We start from the raw sequence: 14473 nt of genomic DNA on the forward strand, positions 1-14473 counted from the left end.
AGACGTTGAATTTTCCATATCTTGGGGAAAATTCCGTCTTGTAGGCATCGTGTAAAAAGCTCCACAAATGGTTTTGCTTTATGTTTCACTGCGAGCTTCAGGGCCTTGTTCGGGATTCCATCCAGGCCTGGTGCTTTGGAATTGCCGAACCGTTCAGCAGCTTGTAGCACTTCAAGGTCATTTACTGGTTCTGCATCTGTGGGCTCTGCTTTTTCGCGAGGTAAACTTCCACCTTCTTGGCTTTGCTTAGGAAATAGCGTTTCTACTACATTTCTTAGCAGAGCGGGACAGGTCGGTGCTTGCCCTTTGCCTCCTGCTATCCTTCCCATTACTATCTTGTACGCCTCTCCCCATGGGTTTTCATCTACTTTCTCGCATAACATCTTGAAGCAAGAGTTTTTGCTCGCCTTTATCGCTTTTTTGAGGTCCCTGCGCTTTCCTCTGAAAATTTCTCTCAACCTCGTACAGTCGTTGCTGCCTATGCAACGTTGAAATCGGCGCCTCGCTTTGTGGCACTCGCTTCTCAGTAAAGCGATTTCATTGTTCCACCAATATACCGGCTTTCTATGGGGTGTTTGCTTCCTTCTGGACATGGCCGCATCGCATGCTTTGGATATATGTTCTACCAGCAGTTTGGCTTGGAGTTCTACATCGGTATCTTCCTTCAGGGTATCGTCCAGCATAAATTGGAAAAGTTCCTCGTCAAGTGTTTCGATCCTCCACCCTTTGGACTGCACCCTTTGGCGACAAGTGGTTCTGCGTAGTCCTTGCGAGGGTTTCCTTATATTTATTAATATAGCCAGGTGATCACTCTGGGTATATATATCGCTTACGTGCCAGTCAGTTGATCGAATTAAGGTTCTGCTAGCAAAGGATACGTCAATAATAGAGCCACGTCCATTCTTTTCAAATGTGTACTTTGTCCCTGTATTCAGCAGGACAACGTCTAGCACCGCGAAGGCTTTAAGCAGTGCTCTTCCTCTCGGGTTAGTTGCTTTGCTTCCCCATTCTATCGCCCAGGCATTGAAGTCCCCCGCAATTATGTTTGGCGTAGTTGCCTTCGCGTCTTTCACAAGTTCGTCAAGTATTTTTTCATATGCGTCAAGTGGGATACTTGGCGGTATGTAACAGCTGTAGAAGTTGATCCCATGTATTTTCGCTCTTGCGTAATAGGCCCTTTCGGTTAATGGTTTGTGCTGGAACGTTTTGTCTCCACATGCCCATATTGCTACCTTTTTTGTGGTATCTGAGATCCACTTGTCAGTCGTTTTGTTTTTGTATTGTTCACAAATTATTGCTACGTCAATACTATATTCATAAGCCGTTTGCGTTAGTAGCTCCTGAGCCGCCTCGCAGTGGTTCAGGTTTATTTGCAGGATCTTCACCTTACGTTTTTACTGCACGCTGCTATGTAAATGGGACATTTTCGGCTTCCTATTTGGTGTTCGGAGTTCGCTTTTCCACTCTTTTTGCACGCAATGCAAAGGGGTTTATTAGTACAGGATTTCGCAAAGTGACCCTCTTCTCCGCACTTAATACAGCACTTGCTCCTGTCTTCCAAGTTGCTGCACGCCTTCGCCACATGTCCATATTCGAGACACCTAAAGCACTTCCTCAGTTGAGCTTTCTCCCTTATCCTGCAGATTGTCCAGCCGATCTTAATCTTCTGGGCCTGTAGCAAATATTTTGCTTCTTGTGCAGGAAGACTTATCACTGCTATCTGGGTGCCCGCGTAAGCCGCTCTGATGGTTTTAATTGCTGATACATTAAAGAGGCAAAGTTCTTTAATTTCTGATCGGATTGCTTCCGCTATGTCTTCTTTTGTGGTGATATCGTCCAGGTCCCGCAACTCCACTGTGGTTTCTTGCTTCAGAGTTTTGATTTGTGCCTGGTCGCCCAATATTTTGCTTATCTCTTCTTTATATCCTTCAGTGCTTCCTGTTTGCTCCTTCTTCAGTTCAAGCAGAATCTCTCCTTTGGCTGTCTTTTTTACTCTCGTGACATTTTTGCCAAGTTCTTGCAGTTTCCCATTTGATTTAACTGTTCGCAGAATGTCTGCGTACGTCATTTCTCCAACTTTTGCAATCACGATAGCATCAGGTCGAAGACGTTGTGTCGTGTTTGCAATCTTCTGAGTCCTTTTTTTTTTTGGGGCTTACGCTGGACCGTGACCCATTCTTCGTCTGTAGCTGGTTTCGCTTTAGCTTCTTTAGGATAGCTACCTTTGTCCTCGTTTGTCAGATCGACTACCGTTCTCATCGATAGCGTTTCATGAGCGGTTTTCGTTTTTTTTGGGGGTGTTCTTCTCCCCATTTGCTTGCTGTCACGTGGCCTTTTAGGTGTTATTTCAACAACCTTTGTCTGGCTTGACACATTACGGTTTAAGTCGCCCAGTCGGGCGTGCTCCTCCTTGGCACTTGCGTGAAGCTTCGCGATTGAGCTAAGTAGCTCCCGCATGGGGTTATTGATGGATCGATGTGGTGGGCGCATCATATCAACTAGCTTCTGTATCATTTCTCCTAGCTTCGTCATGTGGTCTTGCTTGCCTAGTCTTCCCATTAATGTCGGCGTATTTTCCTGCAACGCCGGGGGTGAAGATTTGGCTCGCGCAGGTCTATCCAGCGATAGCACATTTACAGGTGATCTGGCCAATCGCGAAACCTTCTTAAAGGGATCCATCTCTGGGTACTCCATATTTTTGTTGCTGCTATTGTTGTTGTCGTTGTTGTTTTTTTCCATTGTTTTCTCCATTAATCAGTTTTACCAGCGCATCGTGTGCAGGGGGGCGGGCCGAAATAGACAGGAACGGGTGTACCCTCGGGGACGATGCCCCTACCCCAGTTCCCTGAGGCCTGTCCTTCGCTTTACCGGTTCCGGAATACGCGGACGAACCGGCGCTCGCCCGGAGCAACGCAGTCTACTAGTTCTGCGCCCAATGGACACTTCCTGACCAAGGCCCGAAGGGGCTGGTTACTGATTCACATCGTGGCTAACACTTCGGAAGAGCAAGCTCACATCACCCTCTCCACACCATCAGTGGGAAACACCTGATGGTGCTTCGTGGGACTCCCAGTGCGCCCCGGTATGGACCGGTCATGTTTGCAGCCGCACCTAACATGGTGAACAGACGCTGACCAGGAAGCCGCTCATTGTGAGTCCGTCGCGCCTGGATTTTTGTATTACCCATCATGCCCATGCATGATGGGGGGGACACCTATTTTTGAGAGGCGGTATCGACTCGCCTCTGTCGCAGGGGTTTCATCGGCTTAGCTGGCTTTTATACCGCATCCTCCACTCCTGCCGCTCCTCGTCGGGGGTTGCTTATTCGTTATAACTTATTTCGCAACTAACCTGCTACTACAGGCCGTCCGGCTATCCGCGACCTGCCGACCCCCCGGTAGCTTGGAGCTCAGCTGAAAAGCCTGGTCCCACTGGAACCAAAACCGGGCTCAGAGAGATTGTACGGATATATGCCAAGCACAGGACATTTCTGTCTAAATTTAAATTTAGATATAGACATTTTGAGTTCTGTGTTCTGTTGAGAGAATATAAGTGATAGCACTCGGCGAAATCAACGACAAGAGTTAAGGAACTCGATGAAAAAATATTTATGTGGAGACCAGTCCGAACGTGTCGTATGGCGCAGGGAAATGAATGTAAGTGATAGAACTCGGCGAAATCACCGACAAAAGTGAAGGAACTCGATGAAAAAATATTTGTGTGGAGACCTATCCGAACGTGTCCTTTGGCGTAGGAGAATGAATGTGAGTGATAGCACTCGGCGAAATCAACGTCAAGAAGTGTGGCCGCAAGCCGATTTTCACCTTGCGCTGTGGCGCGCCGTCTTTTCGCTTGTATCTCGGGAACGAACATATACCATTTCGGTAGCAAATGACGTGACAAATAACTTTTGTTTTATACATTTTGCCATGAGATGCGTATTTCAGGCGCTAGGTAGACAATTTCACGATTTTAGGCAAATTTCCGAAATTTCAAGGCCGGATTTGGGGTTGAAGATGCAGTCCGATCTCAAAACTAAAAGTTGCATTGGAATCAGAAAGTACTAAGGCAACTTTTCCGCACTATTAGAAATCCCGAATCGAAAAAAGTCCGGAATCGACACACCCTAGTAACCACTGTTTTATTTCATTAAGTTTAGCGTGGCTCTCATCATTTACACCGGCAACTTTGAAAATTTTTGATGGAGCTTCATTTTTCATCTGAGCTTTTCGCTTATGCAAGCTGTTAAAGTATCTATCATATAATTTCCCAGTTGCGTTTTTTTTGTTTGTCCTGGGTACGTAATACACCGATTCTTGTTCTTTAGAAAACAGTTTGACAATCTGTTCGGCAACAGTTTTCATGGTGATCGGGGTCATTTTAATATCACGTATTAAGTAATTATCTACAATAATGCGAACTATTGCAGATTGGTCACTTTCTTGGAGGTAACCACAGTTTTCGTACTACTTTATTATGTCGTTACCTGCTACTGTTTCTTTTAAAACCTCTTCGACGTTGGGTTCGTTGTTTGGGGATGTTGAAGGTGTGCTTGCAGAGCTCAGCCAGCTTCGAATGGATGAAAGGTTTGTTATAGTTCTATCCCAACTACAGCACGTGAGCATATCGAACTAGAAAGACATTAATATAAATAATTTATAAGCGTATTATAAATGTGTGCGAAACCCTTAATGTGAAAATTTAAACGGAAGTTACGCTGAATTTTTAAAATGATTTGCTTACATTATTTTCTAAACGCAATTTTTGCAAGTTGTACCGGAACTTAATTTTGTCCGCAATTAGTTCTCTGGCATTAAAAATTTCGTCAATGTCGTGGGAATGGATCATCTGCAAAATTGCTACACTCTTTAAACCACACCTGTTGAACTGTATCAATGCATTTGACGACAAATCCCACGAACACAATAAATTAATTAACTGTTCATCACTATCCAAAATTACTACGGACTCATTGTCGACATTTTTCGTTGTAAGAGACTCATCTCCCAAAGGACATTGCTCGGCAAATAACGACAGCTCAGTTGATGGTGTCAACTCCTCACTCATAGTGTAAGCTAAAATGCACAAAAATTGTTTTTAAACACATATTTTTTTTGAAATAAATGTGTATATAAACCATGACATACCTGCAGAGTAGGCTTTTCGCAAATGCCGTCTTTTATATAAAAAAAATCACTGGGGAAGTCCCTTTTAAACAGCCTCCGTAAGCAGCGGACGATGTGTTTCTGTTAGAAAGATCGATGGAAAAATGTAAGCGTCAACTTCCCTGTCATCGTATGGAGAAACAGTAAAATTAAATGCGAAATGGTAGTTACAAATACTTTTACATTTAAAAAACTGTAATCATAAGAAAATTAAATACGAAACCTTTAAAACAACTATTTTTATATTAGATTGTAATAAGATGATTTTTAAAAGCACAGCCGCTTTTGATTCAAAAGTGCCGCATTTAAAAAAAGTATTTGAATCAAGAGCAAAGTACTTCCGTCAAGAGTTTTGCTGTTGAAACAAATACTTTTGTTTTACTGTACTTTAACTGCAGAAAGTATTTGATTTAACTGCGGTTTTTTTTTCAGTGTAGTTTTAGGTAAACGAATATCTTCAGCAATAATGATTTCTTAAATAGAATTAGTAATATCTGGAAGAAAATATTATTATAATTTAAAAGAGAAGATTAGTTAAATAAATAACTTTTTCACTGCGCACTTTAAGTACATTAAAAAAACAATTATTTACACCTACCATAAAACAATAGCTTTGCAGGGATAAAGGATTGCTCAACTTATTCCAGTGTGAGAGCGCCTTAAAATTAGCGTTTTTTATAACAATTTTCGTTATGGCCAGATCGGACAAAATGATTACTGTTGGGCATTTAAATTAACAGAACCAACATTTATAACGATTAAAAATTACTATATAAAAGAAAGTCGTGTTAGTTACACCATTTATAACTTAAAAACAACTGAACCGATTTTGCTGAAAATTGGTAGGGAGGTAGCTTAAAACCATTGTAAGGACATAGGATACTTTTTTTTTATCTCTTTATGTTAAAAATCAATACAATTCATAAACACTAAAATTATATTTTAAATCATAAGCATAGCTTAGAACCAGGGTAAGGACATAGAATACTTTTTATAAATACAAAAATTATATTTCAAATCAGCATTTGCTCCAAATTTAAAAGGTCATAAAAAAACTGACACATACGAACGCCAAACCCTTTGAGGGTTTTGCTATACTGACCTAGAACCATCACCCTGACTTGGAATTTCTCACCCCCTAGACAATAATCCCAAAAATATTCCACAGTGTAATTAATTTGAATTTAAAGGAACATATATGTACATACTATGTACAGTAAAGTGAGTCAAATAAATGTCCCGTCGTATTGACTAAGGACAACACACAAATCTCGAATAAATTTAATACAAACACTGAATTGCGAGTGGACGTCGAATCGCTTATTGTTATTTTTGAATATTAATTAATTGTTTTTTAATTCGCTTCGTGTATTCAGATATTGCAAAAATAAACAATCAACAGTGCCTAGTTCAGTTTTGTTGAGCCAACAAACACACCGCCTAGCAAAATAAAAATGTAACGGCGATGATGGGTCATCGCAGCGATCAGCTGAAATGGAAAGTAAGCAAAGTTTGCTGTCGGCAGAAAAAATACTGAAATCCCCGTCCACATTTCAACACCAGTAAATCTTAAAGACAATACTACAAAAGCGTGCTAGGCAAACGTGGTTAAAGGCAATACTGGACAAATGCAATAGCGCCAAAACCAACAAAATGGAAGCGTTGAAACTATGATTTTCAACCTTACCCAATGCATGACACAATTTATGTCTACAATCCAAAATATGATTGAAGAGATAATCAAAACACAGAACCAAATGTTACAAACTTTTATCAAAATCAGCGTATTGAACATTTGTTTATGGAATGCTAACGATGTTAAAAAACATAAATTGAATAATACTAGATTTCTGGATGAAAATAATATTGATGTAATGCTATTGTCAGAAGCTCACCTTACGAATAAAAACAATTTCTCTATACCGGGTTTTTGACTCTATGTTTCAAACCACCCAGATGGAAGGCACATGGTGGAACATCAGTGTTGGTTAAAAAAAAACGAATTAATCACCACGCATTAGAATCTTATGATACAGCACAGTTACAAGCTACAGCAATATCTATAAAAAATAGTTGCGGGGACTTACACCTGAGGGCTATACTGCCCACCTCGATTTAAAATTACAGACATCCAATTTAAAGACTTTTTTGGAACATTGGGTAATAGATTTCTAGCAGGTGGAGATTACAATGCAAAACACACGTAATGGGGTTCACAATTAATTAATCCGAAAGAACGATATTATAAACGGGCACAATAACTTTGACGTGTACTGACCTATCTCCTAATCACTCTTCTGTACTAATAAAGATATGTGAACGACCCATATTCGCTGAACCAAAAGTGGGTCTAACATCTTATAAAATAAACTGGCTAAAATATAAAAAATACGTGAGTTGCCACATTAATATTGAGTACAAAATAAATACTGAGGTATTGACGAAAGCATAAGAGAACTCAATGATATAATAACTAATGCAGCTGTCTTAGCAACACCAAACAAAAGCTACAAGCCGCTTGGTGTCAGAAAAATTACGTATAGTGAAATAGAAAAGCTTGTAAATGAAAAAAGACGTGCAAGACGAGAATGGCAGATAAATCGCTCTCCTTTCACTCGGCTTCAACTGAAATCTGCTATACGTAAATTAAAAAAAAGCGTTTAAACGCGAGGAAGAATTCAACACTGAAATGTATATAAAGAAGTGTCTAAATTCAAGCAAGAGAAATTCCCTTTGGAAAGGCCAAAAGTCCATGAAGCCACCAATTGACTCCAACATGCCTATACGAGGTGGAAATTTGACTCGAAGCGACGAGGATTTGTTTTGCAAATCACCTAGAAAAGGTATTTCAACCTAATTGCCCAAAGAACAACTTTAAGCTGTCCAGCTTACCCAACACAGTTAACGAGTCACTCGAGTCTCTTAAGACTTCACCTTCTGAAATTGTTAGAATCATAAACGAGCTTAACCCAAAAAAATCACCAGAATATAACAATATTACCCCAAAAATGCTAATTGAGTTACCAAATATTACTGTAGAGGTGCTCTCCTTGCTCTTCAATGCAATTGCGAATTATGGAGACTATCCAATTTCATGGAAAAAGTCGCAGATTATCTGATAGATAAGCCTGGAAAAGCCTTAACACCGCCGTCTTCATACACACCAATCAGTCTTCTACCCTGTCTTTCTAAAATATTTGAAAAAGTGTTACTAACAAAGATGTCTCTTTTCCTCCACGAAAATAATATAATACCAACACCCTAATTCGGGTTTCATGAAAAACATAGCACGATAGAGCATGTAAATAGAATTTGAGCACAGAGAATACTGTTCAGCTATATTTCTAGACATGGCTCAAGCATTTCATAACATTCTACCTTTAGAATTGTATAAAATTTTGGAGTGTTATTTAAAAATAGACAATTTATGCTAAAAGTGGGAGATTTCATATCTGATGAACAACAGATAAGGGCTGGTGTATTACAGGGCAGTGTTTTAGGCCCAACTCTATACATCATATATACGTCAGATCTTCCAACAGCTAATAATGTATTAACTTCAACTTTTGAGGATGACACAGCTTTAGTGAGCCGTAAGAAATGCCACATAATAGCATCAAGAATATTAGCCGAGCACTTAAGGTCGGTCGAAGAATGGCTAGCCAACTAGCGTATAAATGTGAATGAACAAAAGTGTTAGCATGTTACGTTTTCGCTAAGACCTAAAATGTGTCCGGCAGTAAAAATTAACAATATTTTAGTACTCCAAGCGAACGAGGTAACTTATCTTGGTATTCACCTAGATAGAAGACTTACATGGAGTAAACACAAATCTATTAAAATAACTTGCATTAAGATAAGAGCTGTAAATTGGCTTTTAAATAAAAACTCCAAACTTAGCCTAGACAAGAAAGTGTTTTTATATAATGCGGTCATAAAGCCGATTTGGATGTATGGCATTCAACTGTGGGGTACGACCTGTGCAAGCAACCTCCCTTCATTCATAAAAGCGAACACCTCGAGCATGCGTTTCCCAATAAGCGGCTTTTCGCGACGATGGCAATGTTCAGATTTCTGAACAGTTCTTAACGGCTACATTTGTAAATGAGATATTTTTGTAAATCTGTGTAGAAACAGATATCATATTTCAAATATTTATATGCATTATCGCTAAAATATAAAAAAACTTATGTATGCCGTTGGGAACATTTATGCTTAAGATATGTGTACATACTTCCGTATGTACAGTAGATTAGAATTAAGATATGTGTATGCACTCTGCATGTGGTGCATGTATGAATTAGGATAAGGAATTTTATAAATAAAGGAGCTCTGGACAACCAGAGCTGAGTACGAATTTATATCCGAAACCTTCGCGTTCTAATTTAACATTTTGCTGACCCCGTAGTTTTTAAAACACGCGAGTGAAATTAAAAAAAAAGTTCTAAAAATCTTAAAGTGAAAGTGAAAGTGTGTTTGAAAAAGTGTTTAAAAAAATAAAAAAATTAATATATATATATTAAAAAAAAATTTTAAATAACCAAAATTACAGCATCACATTCCACATTCACATTCTAACAAGGTAAGAACATCTTTCATTTTTTTTATTCATATACAATTTTTTATTTTATTTTTGGGAAAATGGAGAACCAAATTAAATTAGCAGAAGAACTGCAAAAACTTCATTTTAAGTCCATGAGTATAGATGTAAATGAAGATTTAGGAAATTTGAAAAAACTCCTAGATAGTTTTGACAAAAAATGGTCAGAGTTTCAACGAAACCATTTAGAATTGTCCAAAGATCCCAAAAATAAAAAAGATAATTATTTTAAAACTGATGTAGAAGAGTCGGTAGGCACGCTCTATTTGACAGCGCACGCCAAGTTAAGCGAATTGATCGCTATAATTCGAGAAAATAGTGCTCCCAGGAAATTGGAATGCCTTCCAAATCCTGGTTTCGTTCGCAGGCTTCAATTCTTATTAACAGAATTAGAAAAGAATATTGAAGACTGCGAAATAAACGAAATATTCTCTCTAGACAGCATAGAGAGGCTTATAGAAAAAACTCGTGATACTGTGCTTGAATTTATTAGCCAGCACGAAAATAATGAGTTAACAAGTAATTTCTATGAATTAAGAAATAGATTTTACAAACTCAAACTAAAATCTATTAAAAAAAATTCTACCAATTTTACATTGCCTCAAATAGACATTCCCATTTTTTCAGGAGATTACGCTCAATGGCAAACTTTTAAAGAATTGTTTGAGCAACTCGTAGTCTCTCAAAACGTTTCAGACACGTATAAAATGTGTATTTTAAAAACCAAATTAAGAGGATCGGCTGCAAGTTGTATTGCAAATCTGCCTTCAACCTCAATAAATTTTTCAGTTGCTTGGAACCTTCTTAATGAAAAATTTACAAATAAAAGGTTACTCGCAAATACTTATTTTAAACAGATTTTAGATGCACCAGTAGTGACTGAGACTGCTTTTAGTGTACGAAAATTTCAAGAAAAAATGTCTGAAAGTACACAAGCTTTGGAAAGCCTCAGTTTGTCTGCAGATAATTTGCTACAAGCTTTATTAAATTATACGCTTGTGCAAAAATTAGACAACAATTTAAGACTTAGGTATGAAAATTCCCTTAAAAATCCTAAGGAAATACCTACCTTAAATTCACTACAGATGTTTCTGAACCATGAAGGGAATGCACTAGAAGCAGCACAAGTATCAAAAACATCACCAAAATTTCAAAATGCAGAATTTAAATGCATAATGGGATGTAATAATTCACACAATATATTTTATTGTTATATATTTCAAGCTCTGTCTACTCAAGACAAATTGGATGCAGTAATTAAAAACAAATTATGCACCAAATGTCTTAAAACAGGGCACAATATAAAAGATTGTAAAGGCGATAGTTGCCTCACATGTCAAGGAAACCATCATTTATGGCTCCACAAAGACAAATCCGTTAAAGCAAAAAGCACAGTGATTAAAAATACTAAAAATGCGAAATTAAAAAATGATTCTAAAAATGTCCTGCCAACCACAGCAATTGTTGGTATAAAAGGTCATGATGGAAGAGTAGTAAAGGCACGAGCTTTATTAGATAGTGGGTCTCAAGTTCACCTTATAACCGAAGAACTAAAAATAAATTAAAACTTCCTTCCAGAACAGAATCTATGACCATTGAAGGAGTTGGTCAAAACAGAACAAATGCAAATGAAAGAGTTAATCTTCATTTAAAATCATTAACAGATCATTTTGAAGCAAATTTACACACCGTTGTTGTACAAAAGATTGTGTCCAATGTGCCCTCGGAACACATAAAAGTTAAAACAATTCCAGAAAATATAAAGCTGGCCGACCCTTCATTTAATGTTCCGGGTAAGATTGACTTACTTTTAGGTGCGGACATATTTTTGATTTGATAAAAAAGAAGAAAAAAATAACTGTTGAAAATATGAATTACAAACTCCAGAACAGTATGTTTGGGTGGTTGATATACGGATCAACCAACATAAGCCCCAAATTAGCTCACTGTTGTGTTGTAACACATATAGATAAAAAATTAAATTTTCAACGAAAAAAGTTTGGGAAATTAAAATCCCTTGAAAGATGTTTTAATAAAACTAAAAAAGAAACACAGTACGAGAAATGCTTTCGTAATAATTTAAAATTTAATGCAGATAGTAAATTTACTGCAGCTTTTCTATTTGAAAAGAAAAATATGAACTTAGGAGATTCTTCTTCACAAACAAAAGGAAGATTAATCTCTCAAGATAGAAAATTTAAAAATAATAAACCACGAAAAAGAAATAAATGCAAAGTTTCTTTTGAAAATATTGAAAGTGGTACATTTGTATTTTTTAAAGAACAAAATATTCCACCATTGCAGTGGAAGAGAGGACGAAATGAAAACGTCATTTTATGCCAAGATTGCAAATGTGGACGTAAGGATAAGCCATGGCACATCGTAAAGAGCGATGCACATTGTTTACCCTTTTCCTACTGAAGAAAAAATATTCAAATAATTAATAAAAAGAGATGCGGTCGACTCGAGCTAAAAAAGAAGAAAAAGAATAATCTTATATTTATTTTGCTAAATTTACTTATAGTTTTACTATGTTGTAAATGTTTAGATATAATATATTTAAAAAAAATATTTCTGGAGTATTTTTTTGAAAAGAGGGCCGGTTGGGTTGACTTGGACAGCGTGGGATAGAATTGTCCACATCGATCTAGTTCAATATTTGGTTGAAAGGCAGCAAATAGCAAATTCACTGAAATATTTAAAATACTCAACAAGTGAACTCAATGATTCAGCAGCTGCACAACAAGTACTCATTGAACAGCCTCACGACATCATCGCGTTCACGAGGAGGAGGATGAAAAGGAAGACTAGGTCAGTGTTACCCTTCAAAGGATGATGAATTTAGAATACTTATGGAGTATTGAACTGACCTTACTGTTCTCAGATGGTGAACAGCTCGTGAACTTGATTCTCGATAATGGTGGTGAATTGACCAACTCAGTGTATGAAAAGTGCCCACAATACCCGAAGGGCGTCAAGGATTTGAACGAAGAAACTACAACCGATGTACACAATTTATATAAATTGGTGAAGGAGAGACGTCTCGGTGCGTCAGCCATTAACGTCAACGACTCGGTGGCCAAGAGTACATTCTATAATCTTATGGTTGTCGCGAGTAGTTAATTGATGGTATAAAACGGCCCACCGATTTGATGATTGCTGGCAAAGTGTGCTGCAATGCTGGTTATGTGATATTGGCAAAAGTTGTGTATAACCTCTGCGTTGTTTCGGCGGAATCGTTATTGTCACCGAAAAAGATTATATCATTGCTTTGCAAGCGGCTATGAAGTAACCACCAAGGAGCAAGCATACAAAGGAGCTATTATCTTCGTAACAACAACTGTTTGCAAGGACATTATTACTGGCGCACATTTTGAACACATGCCCGACTATACGATCGTTTGTAATATTGGTAATTTCGATTGTGAAATCGACGTCGCATTTTTGAATGCAACGTCAAAGAGAAAATTATTATCAAACCCCAAGTCCATCGTTATACACTATCCAATGGTAATCATATTGTTTTGTTGACCGAAGGACGTCTGGTAAATTTGGGCTTCGCGCACGGTCATCTCAGCTTGAGATGTTCAACTCGTTCAGAAATCAAGTGGTGGCACAAATCGAATTGTAGATCAAGGCTGACAAATACAACATAAATTTGCATATGTTGCCGAAAATATTCGATGAAGAGATCACCAGTTTACACTTGGAGAAATTGGGCATACGACCCTAAAAGTCCCGTGATTAAATTCGAAACCCTTGGACTTAGAATGGCATCATATGGTGCATTACGACATGAATACTGACAACCTAATTCTATTAATTGTTGGTGCAGTCATCGTAACACTAGTCCTACAACGCATCTGTAATTCAGCAAGGCACTAAGGCACTCATTTCCTCTAGGAGGATATATCTTACGAAATTAATTATTAATATTAGCAAATGAAAATTATATTAAAAATTTAAAATGTATACAACAAAAAATAGCATATGTATATTAGAAAAATTATTACGAGTTCGATCCGCCAATCTTGTAAAGAAAAATGTAATTAACATGCGCAAGATTTATTAATACTTGAATTATTTTGAAGTGTAAACACTTCAACGTGGGCAGTATGTTCAGATTTCGGAACAGTTCTTAACGGCTACATTTGTAAATGAAATATTTTTATAAATCTGTGTAGAAACAGATATCATATTTCAAATATTTATATGCATTATCGCTAAAATATAAAAATATAGTCATAAATATAAATATGTATGTACAAATACCCATTGCAATGCTACATGGTACGGGGTTGTTTTCAAGTGCACATGCACATTTGTATTCAATTGCCTAAATGCATATCTTAGGTCAATATGTTATCTGATCAATATGTTAGAGACTGATATTAATGCTTGCAATGTAAAGGAACGGAAATGATCCTAAACTATTAAAAGATAAGAAAAACTTATGTATGCCGTTGGGAACATTTATGCTTAAGATATGTGTACATACTTCCGTATGTACAGTAGATTAGAATTAAGATATGTGTATGCACTCTGCATGTGGTGCATACATGAATTAGGATAAGGAATTTTATAAATAAAGGAGCTCTGGGCAACCAGAGCTGAGTACGAATTTACACCCGAAACCTTTGCGTTGTAATTTAACATACAACTTTCTGATGCAAACTCGCAAGACTCAAAAAACGCGGAGTGACAAAAG

General features: G+C 37.5%; 1 pseudogene; it reads left to right on the forward strand.

Moving 5' to 3' along the window:
- Positions 1-12600: 12600 nt before the first annotated feature.
- Positions 12601-13498, forward strand: LOC126764632 (adenosylhomocysteinase-like; annotated as a pseudogene).
- The last annotated feature ends 975 nt before the right edge of the window (positions 13499-14473 follow it).

Source organism: Bactrocera neohumeralis, unplaced genomic scaffold (assembly GCF_024586455.1).
Source record: "Bactrocera neohumeralis isolate Rockhampton unplaced genomic scaffold, APGP_CSIRO_Bneo_wtdbg2-racon-allhic-juicebox.fasta_v2 cluster09, whole genome shotgun sequence".
Taxonomy (NCBI): Eukaryota; Metazoa; Arthropoda; class Insecta; order Diptera; family Tephritidae; genus Bactrocera; species Bactrocera neohumeralis.